This window comes from Urocampus carinirostris, chromosome 4 (assembly GCF_059441175.1).
Source record: "Urocampus carinirostris isolate Australia breed hairy pipefish chromosome 4, RoL_Ucar_1.0, whole genome shotgun sequence".
NCBI lineage: Eukaryota > Metazoa > Chordata > Actinopteri > Syngnathiformes > Syngnathidae > Urocampus > Urocampus carinirostris.
Window position 1 is genome coordinate 14,484,608 of NC_142352.1, and position 17,930 is coordinate 14,502,537.

Consider the following 17,930-nt stretch of genomic DNA (forward strand, 5'->3'; position numbering starts at 1 on the left):
AACCCACTAGCCCTAACCCCCAGCCCTAAACCCTTTTACCCATAACCCTAAACTTCCAACCAAAAAACTTAACCCCCTAAACTCCTTAACCCTAAACCTTCTAACATTAATCCCCCAACCCCTAACCCTAAATCCTAATACCCTAACTCTGACCCCCTAAATCCTAAACCCAACCCCCAGATCAATAAATCTTTAAACCCTCAACTCTAAACTTCCAACACTAGACCATAACCCGAAACCATAACCCCCTAACCGTAAACCCTGACCTCCCAAGCCCCCTAACCCTAACCTCCAGCTTTAAACCCTCTAACCCTGAATTCAACCACAACGAACTTAACCTAAACACTATAACTCTAACCCCCAACACTAAATCATTTAACCCTTGACACTAAACTTCTAGGGCAGCACGGCAGCGCAGTGGTTAGCGCATGTGCGGCACAGTTCATATCTTGGGAAACTCCCGCGTGGGTTCAAATCCAGCTCCAGACTTCCTGTGCGGAGTTTGTATGTTCTCCCCGTGCTTGCGTGGGTTTCCTCCGGGCACTCCGGTTTCCTCCCACATTCCAAAAACATGCATTTCAGGTTAATTGGTCGGTCCAAATTGCCCCTAGGTGTGACTGAGCGAGTGAGTTGTCTGTCCCCGTGTGCCCTGCGATTGGCTGGCAACCAGTTCAGGGTGTCCCCTGCCCACTGCCCAATGATTGCTGGGATGGGCTCCAGCACCCCCGCGACCCTACTGAGGATAAGCGGTGTAGCTAATGAGATGAGATGAGACTAAACTTCCAACCCTAACCGTAGACTCCTAAACACTCTAACCCTAACCTCCCAACCCATAACTCTAAATCCTATTCCCTTAACTCTTACCAACTAAATCCTAAACCCTCTAACACACATGCGTCAAAAGAAAAACGAACACAGTACAATGAGAGATGGATAATAAAAAAAAAAAAAAAAAAAAAAAAATGTAAGAGAAAATCCCGGCCAGTACCCGAACGTAATGATTGACACATTAGGCATGGTCCGAATCAGGCCCGCCGAGGATTTTGACCCGGCCCGCTAGACAACAAGCGCAAGAGAAAAATGAGCAGTAGTATAAATAGCAAAGCATCTGTAGTAGAATTTCTCTCTCTTTCTCTCTCTCAAATTTTACTCATTTTTTTCTTTCTCTTTCTTGCTTTCTTTTTCTCTTTCTTGATTTCTCTTTTTTCTCTATCCTCCTCTCTTTCTCTATTGTTTTCTTTCTCTGTCTTGCTCTCTTTGTTTTTCTCTTTCTCTCTCTCTAATTTTACTCATTTTTTCTTTCTCTTTCTTGCTTCCTTTTTTCCTTTCTTGCTTTCCCTTTTTTCTCTTTCCTTCTCACACTCTCTCTTTCCCTTGTTATCTTCTCTCTCTCTCTTTTATTTTTTTCTCTATTGTTTTCTTTCTTTGTATTGCTCTCTTTGTTTTTCTCTTTCTCTCTCTCGAACTTTCTCTTTCTTTCTCTTTCCTTCTCGCCCTCTCTCTTTCCTGCTTTTTCTCATTTTTTTCTATCTCTCTCTCTTTTGCACTTTCCTTCTTTTTTCTCACTTTGTCTCACTCTTCCTCACTCTCTTTCTAATGCTTACTCTTGTTCTCTCTTTTTCTTACTCTACCTTTTTCTCCTTTTTTGTTCTTTTGATCTTTCTCTTTCTCACTTTCTTTCTTTCTTTAATTTTCTTTGTCGGTCTCTTTTTACTCTATGTGTTTCTCTATCCTTTTTTCTCACTTTCTGTCTATCGCGGTATTTCTCTATTTCTCTCACCTTTTCTTCATGTCTCGGTCTCTCTCACCTTCTCTGTCTCTTACGCTGTCTCCCATGTTCTCTCTCTCTCTCTTTATCTTTCTCTCTTCTTTCCCCCTCTCATTTTCTTTTTCCTTATCTCTTTCTTTTTCTTAAACCTACTAGTCCGGCACCCATGAGATTTTTCTTTTAAGCATATAGCCCCCAGCTCAATTGAGTTTGACACGTATAACACGTATAACCAAGCCCAAACCCGAAATCTCTAAGCCCTAGTCCCAAACCATGACCTTCTAAACCCCCAATCCTAAACCCTAACCTCCTAACACTAAACCTTCTAACTCATATACCCCACCTAACCGTAGGCCGCGATCCATTATCCCCTGTCGACTATTCCTGCAAGCAGGGTTCAGTAGCGCGCTAGTTAAAAATGGCTTCTTTGTGAATATCAGACATGGCATAGGGGCTTTTTGCAGAGATCATGTTTATCACTGCTGGTTCCATTACCCGCGATTAAAGAGGGATAACAGATTGTGCCAGACAGACATTTTCGTTGCCCTTCAAATAAGTTGAGCGACGTTGAAAAGTAGGTATCGGGCACAAGTATCGCATTCGGTGGAGCGTTTTTAGATCCTCCGGTGACACGTTTCATTCAGGCACTCACTGTAATTGCTTTTTACATGACAAGGTAATAGTGCCGGGGCTTTGGAGACGTTCAAATTCCCTGGGAAATAGACAACTTTGAAATTAAAGCTCGCTTTTCAATTTGCCCTCCCAGGAGAGTCCGGCAATTAAACGGATTTAACCCGTGTCGTAAATATGTTACCGCTCGATTGGGTGCCGAGGTTTCGTATCGACCAGACATTTCAAATCTTGAATATGGGTTGGGAATGTAGATAGAGGTTGATTTATTCTAGTTGAAAATAAGTATTTGGTTAATAGTTCATCTGGATACTTTGTTATATAGCAAACCTCGAAGATATGGCCACCCCGCCTTACGACGATTTCACTTTACAGCGTGGAACAAGATGTTTTTCGGCATAGCTGTGACCTCATCGAATTTTCTCTTAAAGGCAAAGCGTGTTCTACCCGCAGGTAGGCAAAAACATTGTCTGAAAAATGAAAAATACGATTGTATTCAAATATTTGGCAAAAAAAATGATCGTATGTGTGGACGGATACAGGAGACCTCTCGGATGCCACCGTACGACATTTTCAGTTCACAGTGGGGAATAAGATGTTTTTTTTGGCACATCTTTAAGGAATTTTCTAGACTATATGAGTTCAACAACAAATTCCAGGTCCAAGAAAGTAGGTAGCCTTCTGACCTTTCAATTGCTCCAGTGGAGTGCCTCAAGGTTCTGTGATGGGCCCACTTGTGTTAGTGAATGAGCTGCCGTAGCTTATTTCCCGAGTTATTTTTTTTCCAGATAATGTCAAAATTATAACTCCTAATAGCGACTTTGAAGACCTTCGAAGATGCATTCACCAAATGGTAAATGGTCTGCATTTATATGGTGCTTTTCAAATCACTGAAGACCTCCCAAAGCACTTTACAATATGCTTCACACTTACCCATTCACACACACACTCACACGGCAACAGCCATGCAAGGTGCCTACTTGCTTATCGGGGGCAAAAGGGGTTCAGTGTCTTGGCAAGGACACTTCGACATTCAAATAAACTAAATAATCTGCCGCTGTCAATTCAGCTCATTTGAAAACATATGAATCTTGAAAAACAAGTAACAAAATAAATAATACATAAAATTAGAAAAAATGTCTGTCACTGCCAATTAGGTAAAATATTTTTGTAGTATACTAGTTGGGTTGGATCCCTTAACCACCAGGGTTGTAGGGCACCATTTCCTGGAGTGTGTCTTGGGCAAGTACACCCTGGTGGCGCCCATCACTCTCCAGGCCAACAAATAGTATACAAGTAAACTGGATTATTATCAGTGCTGAAAAAGTATTAACAAATATAAGTATTATGAATTTTAAATCGGTATAGACCAAAAACTACAAAAAAACTGAAATACAAATTGTAACTTCGTGCATATTGTATGTTATGTCACTAAGATGCTGTTCTGTTATTGGTTGGTATTGGTTTTCACAGCATTAAAAAAAGGCCGATATGCTATCGGCTAAACTACCTCCCACAATGTCTTTCGGCCTTCTTCATTTAGTTCAGAAACTCTTGTTCTTTGTAAAGACCTAACGAGTTGGCGCTACAATACTGTATTTTTTTCATGTATTTACTTGCTATGGGTCCAACTTGCAATGATGCTAAAGGGGGAAGCAAAAACATGACAACGATGGAAACAAACCTTGCGATTATTAAGAAATACGAAAAAAGCGCGCGTATGGCTACCATCGCTAAGTTCCATGGCTACAAACTATCAACGGTCGGGACTATTATTAAATAGGATTCCGTACCCTGTGTTTGGTTATAAATATTAAAATGTATCGTTTACCAAACTGTTTGAATTGGTTATCTGACACCATTAAACAAACACAACCTACGTTCACCCAACAATGCGCGCTCGTTTCTTGATGGAAAAGACGAACAAGAAAAGCCGACATATTCACACGGGGGCAGATTGAATTTCATTAGCAATTTAACTAAATGAACTCCATCGAAAATGGCCGAATTAGTCGAATAAGTGTCGTTGGAGTCTCTGGCGAGCCTTTTCTCTCCAGTTCTCCAGCTTCTCCTCTTGGCCCACGTCTTTCTGCAAGATGGTGTGCAGGCTCCTCCCATGGACGTGCCAATAAAGCCCGACGTGACCCCCACCAGCTCGTCGCGACGTCCGGAAAACTCAAAACAGCGGAGAGCATTTCTCAAACAATGCCTGCTGTCCTCCGTCATCAGGGCTTTTCTGCGTCGTCGGATGTGCTGACTATCTTATCAGCCTCATGTCCCGTTCCCGCCATTCCTGTAAACAATATTTTCTACCAGGGTGCCCTGAACTTTCACTGCTCATTGAACTTCAGCCTACTACGGCGACTTTAATAATGTTCAAGGACTGTACTTCCCAAATCCATTCAACACGTGGACTCAGCAATTAGGGAAAAAACACTGGACCCTGTGTAAGGTAAGATCAAACATCTAGTTGGATCCGCCCATCTCTGTCTGTCCCTCACCCCCTCATACACCCCCCCCCCCTCCAGAGGAAAACAAAGCCTATACAACAAAGAGAGTTAAAACATCTTGTTCCTTTATCTATTTGTTTTCCTTATCCTCACTGTAAAATGTGGAACTGGAGTGCCACATCCAATTTTGTTGTCACAATATATCCCATGTTGTAACAATGACAATAAAGGTATAGTCTATTCTATTCTATTCTACTTGGTGAAAATCTTCATTGCACTCAATAAATGTAACTTGTATTCAATCGTATAAAATCCTTTATAGTCAAATTTCGATTCGCGATTCTCACTTTAGAACAAATTCAGGCCGTATCCAACGTTGCTCGGAGACTATACAGTGGAACCTCGGTTTTCGAACGTCTCTCAGTTCGAACAAATCGGAGTTCGACCAAAAATTTCGAGAAATTCTTGCTTCGCTGTTCGTCCCAAAAATCGGAGTTCGAACGCCGGTACGCTAGGGTGCGATGCTGAGCGGCGTACGGGTGTTTTAGCCCCTAATTATGCCTCCGAAGAAGGTCGGTGCAAGCAGGACAGGTGAAAAAAGAAAAGTTGTTCTTACTTTTCGTTCGAACTATTGCCCTTAAGAAAGACATAATAGCTAAATATGAAAGAGGTGTACGAATTTCCGATCTTGCTAGGGAATACCGCATGGCTAAATCTACTATAAGTACGATAGTAAAGAATAAGGAGGCTGTGAAATCGAGTGATGCGGCTAAGGAAGTTAGCGCTATAAGCAAGCAACTGCCTCAAGTTTTGGAAGAGGTTGAAAAACTTTTGATGATTTTTCTCTCCCCACCGTCCACCACAAAGGTAAGAAATCCTATTCATAATTCTTTTCTTTATCCTTTTTTTAAATTTTTACACGTTCATGTAATCTTTCGTACGGAAGATTACGATAACGCGAACGTACGATTAGCCTGGGTTAGCTTCATGTTTACGTTAAACATTCACGGTAAACATTCAGGGTGTTGGAACGGATTAAAACGATTTACATTACTTTTAATGGGAAAAACGATTTCGGTGATTGAACAAATCGGTTTTCGAACAGGGTTCTGGAACGGACTATGGTCGAGAACCGAGGTTCCGCTGTATTTTGTTTTATCTATGCAGCAAACATAAACCCCTTTTCCTACAACCTAAGGATTCCATTAAAGTGTTTACACAAAAGTAGAGCTTACTCCTCCGTAAGAGTCTAAATCTTCACGTAGCGGCTTAGCATATCACTCGGTAGCATCGCGTTGCTGGCAGTCCGTCATTGTATATGTGTAGCTCGCTATATCTCGAGCTGTCACATTCGGAAGGCTTCAAGTCATTTCTTATCGTGTCACTCTTGCATTTTTTCGGATTTGCTATCATTCCTCTTATCGTCCGACTCCGCCATTCTCCCTCCGGATTCGGGTCGAAGAGCGGAACAAACCCCGATAGCGGAGATCAAGAGAGAGATTAGCTTTCCTGATCTTTGGGAAGACAAAAAAAAAACGTTTTAGTGGAAAACCAGTCTTTAAAAGGGGGAGGAATGAGGCTTTACCCATTTTGACCTTCCACTCAATATCAGAAACAAGGGTAAATTGGAATGGAGGCCGGAGGGGGACGAATTTTTACCCTTTTTTTGACGGGCTACTTCATTTCAGGAACGTAAAAAAAATGGTCAGGGGGGAGGAACAAGGCCTTACCCCCTTTGACCTTCCACTCACTTTCAGAGACTTTGGGGGAGGAACAATGACTTACCCATCTGACTTGTGACACAACTTCAGGAACAAGAGCAAATGGTGATTGGGGAGGAATGACACCTTATCCCTTCAGACCTGCCACTCGACTTGGGAACAAGGAGAAACAGCAATCAAGGAGGAACGACGCCTTACTCCTTAAGACCTGCCATTAAACGATGGTTGAGGAATGATGCCTGACCCCCTTTTGACTTCAGAAACAGGGGAAAAAGCAATAGGGGAGGTATGATGCTTTACTCCTTTTGACCTGCAACGCGACTTTAAAACAGGGGAAAAAGCAATGGGGGAGGAACGAAGCCTTTACCCTTTTAACCTGCCACTCGACTTGGGAACAGGAAGATACATTGATGGAGGAGGAACGACACAGCAGTTGGGGAAGACTATGCCTTACCCCTTTTGAACTGCTACTCGAATTAAGGAACAAGGGGAAATTACATTTTGGGGATGAACGAAGCCTTACCCCTTTCGACCTGCAACTTGACTTTTGGACTGAAGACACGGCAATGGGGGAGGAATAAGGCTTCACCCCTTTTGATATGCCACTCAACTTTGGGAACTAGGTAAAACGGCTATGTAAGAGGAACGACGCCTTACCCTTTTGACCTGCCGCTTGACTTTATAACAGGGGGAATCACTACGGGGGAGGAATGACGCTTTACCACCTTTGAACTTCCACTCGACTTGGGGCTCAGGGTGAAACGGAAATGGGTGATGAACGACGCCTTACCCCTTTTCACCTGCCAATTGACTTGCAAACAGGAGACATGGCAACAGGGGAGGAATAAAGCCTTACCCTTTTTATATGCTTCTCTGGGATCGAGGGGATAAGGCAATGGGGGAGGAACGACGCCTTACTCTTTTTGACCTGTCAATTGACCTCGGGAACAAGAGGAAACGACAATATGGGGATGAACGAAGCCTTACCCCCTTTGACCTTCCACTCGACTTGGGGCTCAGGGTGAAACGGAAATGGGGGAGGAACGATGCCTTACCCCTGTTCACCTGCCAATTGACTTGCAAACAGGAGACATGGCAACAGGGGAGGAATAAAGCCTTACCCCTTTTGATATGCTTCTTTGGGATCTAGGGGGAGAAAGTCAATGGGGGAGAAACGACGCCTTACTTCTTTTGACCTGTCAATTGACTTCGGGAACAAGAGGAAACGACAATATGGGGATGAACGAAGCCTTACCCCCTTTGACCTTCCACTCGACTTGGGGTTTAGGGTGAAACGGAAATCCGGGAGGAACGACGCCTTACCCCTTTTGACCTGTCAACAGGAGACATGGCAACAGGGGAGGAATAAAGCCTTACCCTTTTTATATGCTTCTCTGGGGTCGAGGGGAAAAGGCAATGGGGGAGGAACAACGCCTTACTCCTTTTGACCTGTCAATTGACTTTGGGAACAAGAGGAAACGACAATATGGGGATGAACGAAGCCTTACTCGACTTCAGCAACCATGGGGGAGCAACGACACCTTACCCCTTTTCACCTCCGCCATCAGGAACAAGTGGAAACTGTGATGGGGAGGAATGAAGCCTTACCCTTTATGCCCTGTTTTAGAAACGAGGGGAATCAGCGACGGGGGAGGAAGGACGCCTCAGAGCTTTTGACTTGCCACTCGATGTGGGAAGGAGGGCGAACCAAAACGGGGTTGAGCTTTTGTGTAGCATTTCCTTTTTATGGCAGGTAGAAAAGGATCTCTGGCTTTTCAACAAAGTGAAAGTGAAAGAAGCTCAGAGTAGCTGACAAAAGTTCAACATTTGCAGCGTTTTCTTCAATATGGCCACTCGCTGATGATACACGAGGGAGGAAGAAGAAAAAAATCTCTCGAAATTGCAAATCGAAGAGCGAAAAGCCAGCAAAGAAAGACAATTTTTTTTCTCGTTTTCATTTTTTTCTTTTTAATAAGGTACGCTGGAAATCTTTCAGTCTGTTTTCTTGAACTTTCATCTGTCTTTCCCTCTCTCTCTGTTTTCTTTCCATTTTCCTCACCCCTCTCTAGCGCTCTGTTTCTGTCTTTTTCTCTATTTCTCTCTCTTTCTCTCTCTTTCCCTCTCTTTCCCTTTCTTTCCCTCTCTTTCCCTCTCTTTCCCTCTTTTTTCCTCTTTCACTCTCTTTCCCTCTCTCTCTCATTTTTTCCTCTTTTGCTCTTCTATTTTCCCCCCTCTCGCCTCCTTCTCTCTCTGACTTTCTCTCTTTATTTTTCCTTTCTTTTCTTCTTTATTCTCTCTCTTCCTCCTTTTCTCTCCCTCTCACTCTGTCTCTTTCATTTTCTCTACATCTTGTTTCGCTTTCTCTCATGCTCTCTTTATCTTTGTATCTCTCTCACTTTCTCTATTTTGCTCCTGTTCTTTCTTTTTCCTTCTCTTTTCCACGCTTCCTCTTCCTCTATTTCTCTCTCTTTCTCTCTCTCTTTCTCTTGCTCTTTCTCCATCTATCTACAGTATCTATCTCCTTAGTCAAGAACAAATTCACATTCACTAAACATTCAATCCCCTTCGCTCTTCCCATCCTGACACAGAATATCAAGCCCACAGCACAACAAGATGTGAGTTGGTGGGTCATGCAACCCTTCATCGGCAGAGAGGCCCGGCACCATACACTGGTTTACCCCCTCTGCATCATAAGTACCGATATCATTTATTCTTAACTATCTTTCGCCATTCACATCTATTCCAAGCACACTCTTGCATCCATTAACCGACCTCACATCCAAAGTATGTTTAACCCCATCCATCCATCCATATTTGGGCCTTCCCCAAATAGAAAGAAAGGAAGGCCCTAATCTGAAGAATCTTAATAAAGACAAATGGGGACCTTTATAACAGGCAGTATATCGTATATCTGTAGGGATTTGTATGGTTCTCACCCGTTCTCCTCGCAAGCTTATAATTACTTGACGCCTGACCACTAGATGTTGCTGTATTGTGCGGCGAAACCAAAAACGTGTGCTACAAAGCACAAGGAAAATACAAACCACTGAGACTCGAAGTGACCCAATAGCACAATTTTTTTTACCGACAGGCAGGGTTGGGTAGGGTTACCTTAACTGGATTACTTTCAATTACTTTTGGATTACTCGAATACCAAATATTCTGATAAAAGACAAAATAAACTAAACATGAATAAAATTCTGACTCACAACACGTGGTAAGCTTTCTCTCCTGGCTTTGATCTCTTTGATCGCTGGCAAAACTATCATAAAATGCGACAGAAACAAAATGAAAATAAATCCAAACAGGCAGGCAGCACGGCGGCGCAGTGGTTAGCGCGTGTGTGGCACAGTTCTAAGGTCTTAGGAACCTCCTGCGTGGGTTCAAATCCAGCTCCAGACTTCCTGTGCGGAGTTTGTATGTTCTCCCCGTGCTTGCGTGGTTTTCTTCCGGGCACTCCGGTTTCCTCCCACATTCCAGAGACATGCATTTCAGGTGAATTGGCCAGTCCAAATTGTCCCTGGGTGTGAATGAGCGAGCGAGTTGTCTGTCCCTGTGTGCCCTGCGATTGGCTGGCAACCAGTTCAGGGTGTCCCCTGCCCACTGCCTGAAGATAGCTGGGATGGGCTCCAGCACCCCTGCGACCCTACTGAGGATAAGCAGTGTAGCTAATGAGATGAGATAATGAATCCAAACAGCTTGCCAACATCATTTTTGCCGTTCCATGTATTCCGTTACTCCCCAAGCCTGCACAAAATTTAGTAATTTTATTCACATTTAGTTTATTTTGTCTTTTATTAGCATATTTGGTATTGTAGTAATCCAAAAGTAATTGAAAGTAATCCAGTTAAAGTAACTTTACCCAACCCTGCCAACAGGGTAAGACGTTTTGGAAGAACCGGGATTTCCTCAAGTTGTCACAAGCCAGAAACGGAGACAGGATCCAATCGTTTTACTCATTTTTTAGAGAAAAGAGAGCAGTGTTTGCTTCCACGATCCGATGATCATTGGTCACGGGTAGCTGATGGCAGGAACGCGGAAGTGGCACTTCCCTGTCGAGCGAGGGTAGTCGTAGGAAGCGGGAAAACAGGTCGATGGCCGGGACAGAGGAGCAAGGGCAGTAACGAGTCCAGAAAATAGGTCGGCAACAGGTATCCGGCAGGAAACAGGGCAGAACAGGTTGATGGCCGGGACAGAGGAGCAAGGCAGAAACAGGTCCAGAAACAGGTCGGCAACAGGTATCCGGCAGGAAACAGGGCAAAACAGGTCGATGGCCGGGACAGAGGAGCAAGGGCAGTAACGAGTCCAGAAAAGAGGTCGGCCACAGGTATCCGACAGAAAATAGGGCAAAAGAGGTCGATGGCTAAGACAGAGGAGCAAGGGCAGTAACGAGTCCAGAAAAGAGGTCGGAAACAGGTATCCGGCAGGAAACAGGGCAGAACAGGTCGATGGCCGGGACAGAGGAGCAAGGCAGAAACTGGTCCAGAAACAGGTCGGCAACAGGTATCCGGCAGGAAACAGGGCAAAACAGGTCGATGGCCGGGACAGAGGAGCAAGCCAGAAACTGGTCCAGAAACAGGTCGGCAACAGGTATCCGGCAGGAAACAGGGCAAAACAGGTCGATGGCCGAGACAGAGGAGCAAGGGCAGTAACGAGTCCAGAAAAGAGGTCGGCAGCAGGAGAAAACAGGGCAGGAGAATGTCGGATAGTATAGAGCTTGCCTAGCTGAGAGCATAGGTTCACAGAACGGTCTGATGCCAGTAGCGGGGAGCCGAGGGGTTTAAAAAGTGGCAGGGAGCCAATCAGCGACCAGGGCTGTTGGCGCCATGACACCAGTCCATCGTACCAAGAGGTCACCCTCAAAACCCCTTGACATTAACGTTCCCCCCCCCCCCAAAAAAATCGTTCTCATATTGTCCCGAGCTCTGAAAAGAAATGTCGGGGCAGTCAAATGTGACTTGACCTTCAAGCGGCGAATTGTTTTATAGTTTTCGTCGGCAGGCTGATAAAAAAGGGAAATATTTTGTGACATGGACGGAATATTCAATATTTTACCAACGGCCGATCCGTTGATCTGGCGCCACCGAGGGGGGATGTTGTGCCACTTCCATTTACAATCATGAAAAATTCATGATTCTTAATTAAATGCCGGAGAAGCTTAACCGCCTAGCGTGTCGACGCACTTTTAAAAATATGACAGACTAGAAAGAGAGAAAGACAAAGAATAAACAGAAAGGGTGAAAGGTGAAGAAGAGAAAGAAGAGAGAGAAAGGGAAAAATAAGGAGAGAGTAAGAAAATGAGAGAAAAAAAGAGAGTGAGAGGTAAAAATAATTAATGCAATAGAAAAAGAGGGGGAGAGATAAGGGAAAGGAAAGAGAGAGGAAATAAGGGAAAACGGGGGTAAAAGATTAAAGAAAAGGGAGAGGGAAATGACAAAAGAGAACGAGGGACAAGACAAACAAGGGAAAGATAGAGGGAGAAAAAGACAGAGAGGATGAAAAGAAAGTGAGGGAGAAAGAGAAATTAAAAAGGGAGGGATAGGAAGAGATAACAAAGAGAGAGTGACAGATGGGAGAAAAGGAGAAAGAAGCAGAGGGGAAAAATAAAAGATAGAGGGAAAAAACAGTTGGAGAGAAAAATAAAGAAAGGAAGAAGGTAGGAAGGAGGGGTAAGAGAAAATGAATGAAGAGAGGAATAAAGGCAAAAGAGACAAAAAAGAGAGAGAAAAGAGAGATGGAGAGAAAAATAAAAAAGGGAAATAGGAAACAAGAGACGAGAGAAGAGAGATTCATGAGAAAGAAAGTAAGTACGATAGACAGAGGGAAAACAAGTGAAAGAGAGAGTGAGAAGAGAAAGATTGAATGAGACAAAAAGTGAAAAGGGCGGAGTCATATAAATGGAAAAAAGACCGAAAAAAGACAGAGAAAGAACAGAAATAGAACGTAGGTGAGAGAAATAGATAGATAGATAGATAGATAGATAGATAGATAGATAGATAGATAGATAGATAGATAGATAGATAGATAGATAGATAGATAGATAGATAGATAGATAGATAGATAGATAGATAGATAGATAGATAGATAGATAGATAGATAGATAGATAGATAGATAGATAGGTAAAAAAGATCAATAGAACAATAGAAAGAGAGGTAAAAAAAGATAGATAGAACAATAGAAAGAGAGGTAAAGATAGAACGATAGAATGAGAGAGAGAGGGAGAAAGAGAGCGGGAGAGAGGGACAGAGAGAGAGAGAAAGACAGAGAGAGAGAAACTTTCTGAGTATAAATAAAATAAACCAACCTTAAAGAGTATGGAGACCAACCACAATGATGCAAACATTGACCACAAATAGTACAGCCCTGGCATTACCAGCATTTTTCATTGCAAGCATTTCGATGATCAAGGAAAACGACCAGATTTTTTTAAGTCAAAATCTACCGAGATTATTTACACCAACCTGGCAAGCCAATGCGGCTAGCTAGGCGTCTCTGAAAATAATCCCAGGACTCGTCGAAAGGCGACTTTTGTTCGGTATTAATAACCTGGAAACGACTTGGGCAGTGATCCATGGCGCTGCTGTGTGATCAAGGATCCCATTAAATAGGAGGTGAAATGTCAGCGAGTGCAACGCCGCCACTATATGGAACAACGTTTTAGGAGTTACTAAAGCTGGGAGAGGAACAATTCCCGACCAGGTCCATTGAAGTCTGGAGGGTCTTTGATTCCCCCCAAAAACGATTGTAGAAGGTATGGAGAAAGCAGATCTAAAACAGAAAGGATTTCGAGTTACAGTGGCTGGCGAAACTATTTGGTCCCCTTGAACTTTGTGACCATTTGCTACATTTCAGACTTCAAAGATATAAAACTGTTATTTCTTTGATTAAATAAAAAGCGAAAAAGTGGGTGTGCAAAATGATTCAGCCCCATTGAGTTAATACTTTGTAGCGTCACCTTATGCTGCGATGACAGCTGCAAATCGCTTAGGGTATGTCTCTATCAGTTTTGCACATCGAGAAACTGATCTTTTTGCCCATTCCTCCTTGCAACAGCTCGAGCTCAGTGAGGTTGAATGGAAAGCGTTTGTGAACAGCAGTTTTCAGTTCTTTCCACAGATTCTCAACTGGATTGAGGTCTGGACTTTGACTTCTAACACCATTCTAACACCTTGATATGTTTTTTTGGTGAACCATTCCATCGTAGCTTTTGCTTTATGTTTTGGATCGTCTTGTTGGAAGACAAATCTCCATCCCAGGGTTAGGTCTTTTGCGGACTCCATCAGGTTGTCTTCCAGAATGGTCCTGTATTTGGCTCCATCCATCTTCCCTTCAATTTTAACCATCTTCCCTGTCCCTGCTGAAGAAGAGCAGGCCCAAACCATGATGCTGCCGCCACCATGTTTGACTGTGGGGAAGGTGTGTTGAGGGTGATGAGCTGTGCTGCTTTTACGCTAAACATAACGTCTCGCATTGTTGCCAAAAAGTTCGATTTTGGTCTCATCTGACCAGAGCACCTTCTTCCACATGTTTGGAGTGTCTCCCAGGTGGCTTGTGGCTAACTTCAAACAACACTTTTTATGGATATCTTTAAGAAATGGCTTCCTCTTTGCCACTCTTCCATAAAGGCCAGATTTGTGCAGTATACGACTGATTGTTGTTCTACGGACAGATTCTCCTACCTCAGCTGTAGACCTCTGCAGTTCATCCAGAGTGATCATGGGCCTCTTGGCTGCATCTCTAATCAGTTTTCTCCTTGTATGAGCTGAAAGTTTAGGGGGACGGCCCGCTCTTGGTAGATCTGCAATGGTCTGATACGCCTTCCATTTTAATACTATTGCTTGCACAGTGCTCCTTGGGATGTTTAAAGCTTGTGAAATCTGTTTGTATCCAAATCCAGCTTTAAACTTCTCCACAACAGTATCTCGGACCTGCCTGGTGTGTTCCTTATTATTTATGATGCTCTCTGCGCTTTAAATAGACCTCTGAGACGAGGTGCAGGTGCATTTATACAGAGACTTGATTACACACAGGTGGATTGCATTTATCATCGTTAGTCTTTTAGATCAACATTGAATCATTCAGAGATCTTCACTGAACTTCTGGAGTTTGTTGCACAGAAAGTGAAGGGTGTGAATAATTTTGCACACCCGCTTTTTCTTTTTTACTTGTTAAAAAGGTTTAAAATATCCAATTAAATGTGTTCCACATCATGATTGTGTCCCACTTATGGTTGATGCTTCGCAAGAAAATACAGTTTTATATGTTGATGTTTAAAGTCTGAAATGTGGCAAAAGTTCACAAAGTTCAAGGGGGCCAAATAGTTTCGCAAGCCACTGTATGTAACTGTCCTATAAAACCAAGAACAAGAACGTGATGGTCACTTGAAGAGTCCAAATTCAATGTTGTTAATAAGAATAGTCTTTCTTATGTTGAAATTGTTACATAAGCGTTTTTGGTTCGTGATTTTGCAAATTCTAGATATTAACATGTTCTGAAAATCGGATGAGAAAAAAACAAGTTTTAGTATCATTGTCAAGGACCAGAGCCAACATGGAGTCGACAACAATTTGGTGTTGTTGATGAGATTGGAGTTTCTCAGGTTGAAATTGTTATGTAACACGGGGTGTCAGGTCTTTCTTCTGGACAGCATTTTTTAAACAAATATTTGGCATCACGGACGAATTGATAGCATCTGTGGAAACAGGTACGCTTTGGATAGACTTTGCTGGATTATTTCAAACAATCGAATATTGTGGATAAAAAATGAGCCAACATTTGAAAATGATGTTGCGTTATACAACTTTCTACACACTGTAATAAAAATAGGGTAATATGCAAATGTGGGGGTGGGGTTTAATGTGAGCTTTTAGTCCCCCGGGTGGAGTTAAAGAGCCTTGTGGCATGAGGAAGAAATGATCTCCTCAGTGGTGTTGATGAGATTGGTGTTCCTGATGTCAAAATGATTATAAATGCATTACGTAATGCATGCAGTGTCATGTCTTTCTTCTGGACAAGATTTTGAAACCCAAATTTGGCGTCACGAACAGAATTGAAAGCATCAGCGGATATTTGGGCGATTGCACACTTGCGAAATATGATTTTTGAATAATCAAAAGGGGGACTATTGTAGACAAAACAGGGCAACTCTGAACAGACACATTCAGAAAGGATAAGGTGTTTTAATAAAGGTTAAGTTTATTCCATGAAAAAATAACAGTGGGAATTTTGCCAAACATAAAACACAATTATTACATTTATTGCATTTACAAAAATCAGAAACACCAAAAACAGTTGAAAACAACAGAAATTTCAGTTGAAAATGTCTATGTACATTTTTTGGTATGCAGTTGAAACTTGCTACAGTACAAATGCCGGATAAGAGTTGAAGTACGTACAAACTGCAAACCGCAGAAGGAATACACTACCCCAGGGTACAGCGTCTCCACTTTAAGGTGTTCTCACTTTTCAGTCTGGAATATGATTTTTGTTTTACAGCCAGTCTTTACGGCTGCTCCCCAATATATCACATCAAAAACACATTATTTTGCATGCCCAAAACCACATCCTGTAAAATGCTAGTTTGGTTTTAGATTGCGTCACAGCATCGTGAAAATGCAGAGATGCTATGGGCTGAACTCCCTCCCACAATGCCTTTCTTTCTTTTCATACAATTTCAGAATCACGTGTGCTTCGTAAAAGACCATAAAACTATATTTTTGTATGTATTCGCTATGGGTCACAAGTTATGTCAAAGGGAGAAGTGAGACATGATAAACATGCAAAAAAGCTCAAGATAATAGAAAAATATGAAGACAATACATGATCTCTAAGGAATATGGCTGATACCAATCAATGATCGAGACAATTGTTAAGCGACTAAATCTTATAAATCCTCACAATTTGAAGTTTTAAAACTAGTTATATTTCTAATACGATGTCTTCTCCCTCCTTTGCATCCAACCACAAACTCCGCTTTACCAGCTCAAGTCACATTAGACTGAACGTAAATTAAAAATGCATTTTTCCTTTACATGTTTATCTATTTGTAATGTTATTTAATCATAAACACATCTATATTACACGTAATTAGAACTAACTATGAACTATTATGTTATTTGAATGTTAATATCTGGGGTGCCAAAGGTTTGGAAGGCGTTAGCTACTTAGCATAGATTTCTATCCCCTGTTATACATCAATTTCACCTTAATGTCCCCACCTCAAAATGAATTCATGTCATATCCCTGGGGTCAAATGTATAATCCTCTTCGACTTTGGATGATTCCAATCTGGAATAAAAAATTTCACAGGGAGAACTCAAAAAAAACCTTACCAAGGACGAGAAAGAGCATGTTAGCGCTAAGATACACTAAATTTCCGCAACATACGAATGCTAATTTTACTAGTTTTCTTGTGTCATAATGTCATATTGCTTAAGTTTCGGAATTAGCAAAAGAGGACACGTCTTATAAGTGGACAATTGGTCCAACATCCGTAACATTTGCGCGAATAATCGATTTTCTGTAGGCAAGACAAGCTAGCAGGCTCAAAATGGAAATTGTCTACATTTCATGTATCGTCAAAGAGAAATGATTGAATTTTCAGAGCAGAAGTTAATTTCATTTATCTCTGCATATATACACTACACATAGAATAAAAAAATGATATTAATTTAACATTTCTTGAGACGTTTCCTTATTTCAATACATCCTTAAACTGATAATAATAATAAAAGGGAAATGAACAAAAAAATTTAGTTCAGTGTTTGCAAATTGCATTTAATTATTTTTCCTTTTGAAAAAATTGCTGAAGCTTTATTTTCTTCTATTAGATATATACATATATATATATATATATATATATATATAAATATATAATATATGATCACATATGAATACAAAAGTGAAAAAATATACATAAAAAATTAAAAAATCAAAGAACAAAAATTCATTGTAATCCTTTTAAATGGAAAATATAAAAAATAATAAAACATAATAAAAAAATGTAAAAGGTGAATTTAAAAAAGTAACAAATATATGTAAAAAAAACAAAAAAATATAGGATAAATATAATAAAATAAAACATAAAAATGAGAATAATGGAAAAAAAACTAACTTATAAATCTAAAAAAATATATACAAAAATAATAATATAAAATATTAATAAAAATCAATTAAATATATTAAAATAAATAAAATACACAGAGTTAAGAAATATATATAAACTACAAAAAGAAAAAAAGGAAAAATATTGTATATCCTGTGAGTTTATAATAATAAAGGTGAAATGTTTTTTCCTTTCAGGCGCAGAGATGCCCATTTCCAGTCTAATTAATACTCAATCAACAATATATGTACTCCAG

General features: G+C 41.3%; 1 protein-coding gene across 1 annotated transcript in view; it reads right to left on the reverse strand.

The window, feature by feature from the left end:
• Positions 1-15,745: 15,745 nt before the first annotated feature.
• The window catches only part of gpc5a (glypican 5a), a 200,620-nt gene continuing 198,435 nt past the window's right edge, over positions 15,746-17,930 (reverse strand). The window contains exon 9 of the mRNA XM_088333721.1: positions 15,746-17,930. This exon is cut by the window's right edge and continues 279 nt beyond it. The gene's annotated coding sequence lies outside the window, so the exon portion shown is untranslated.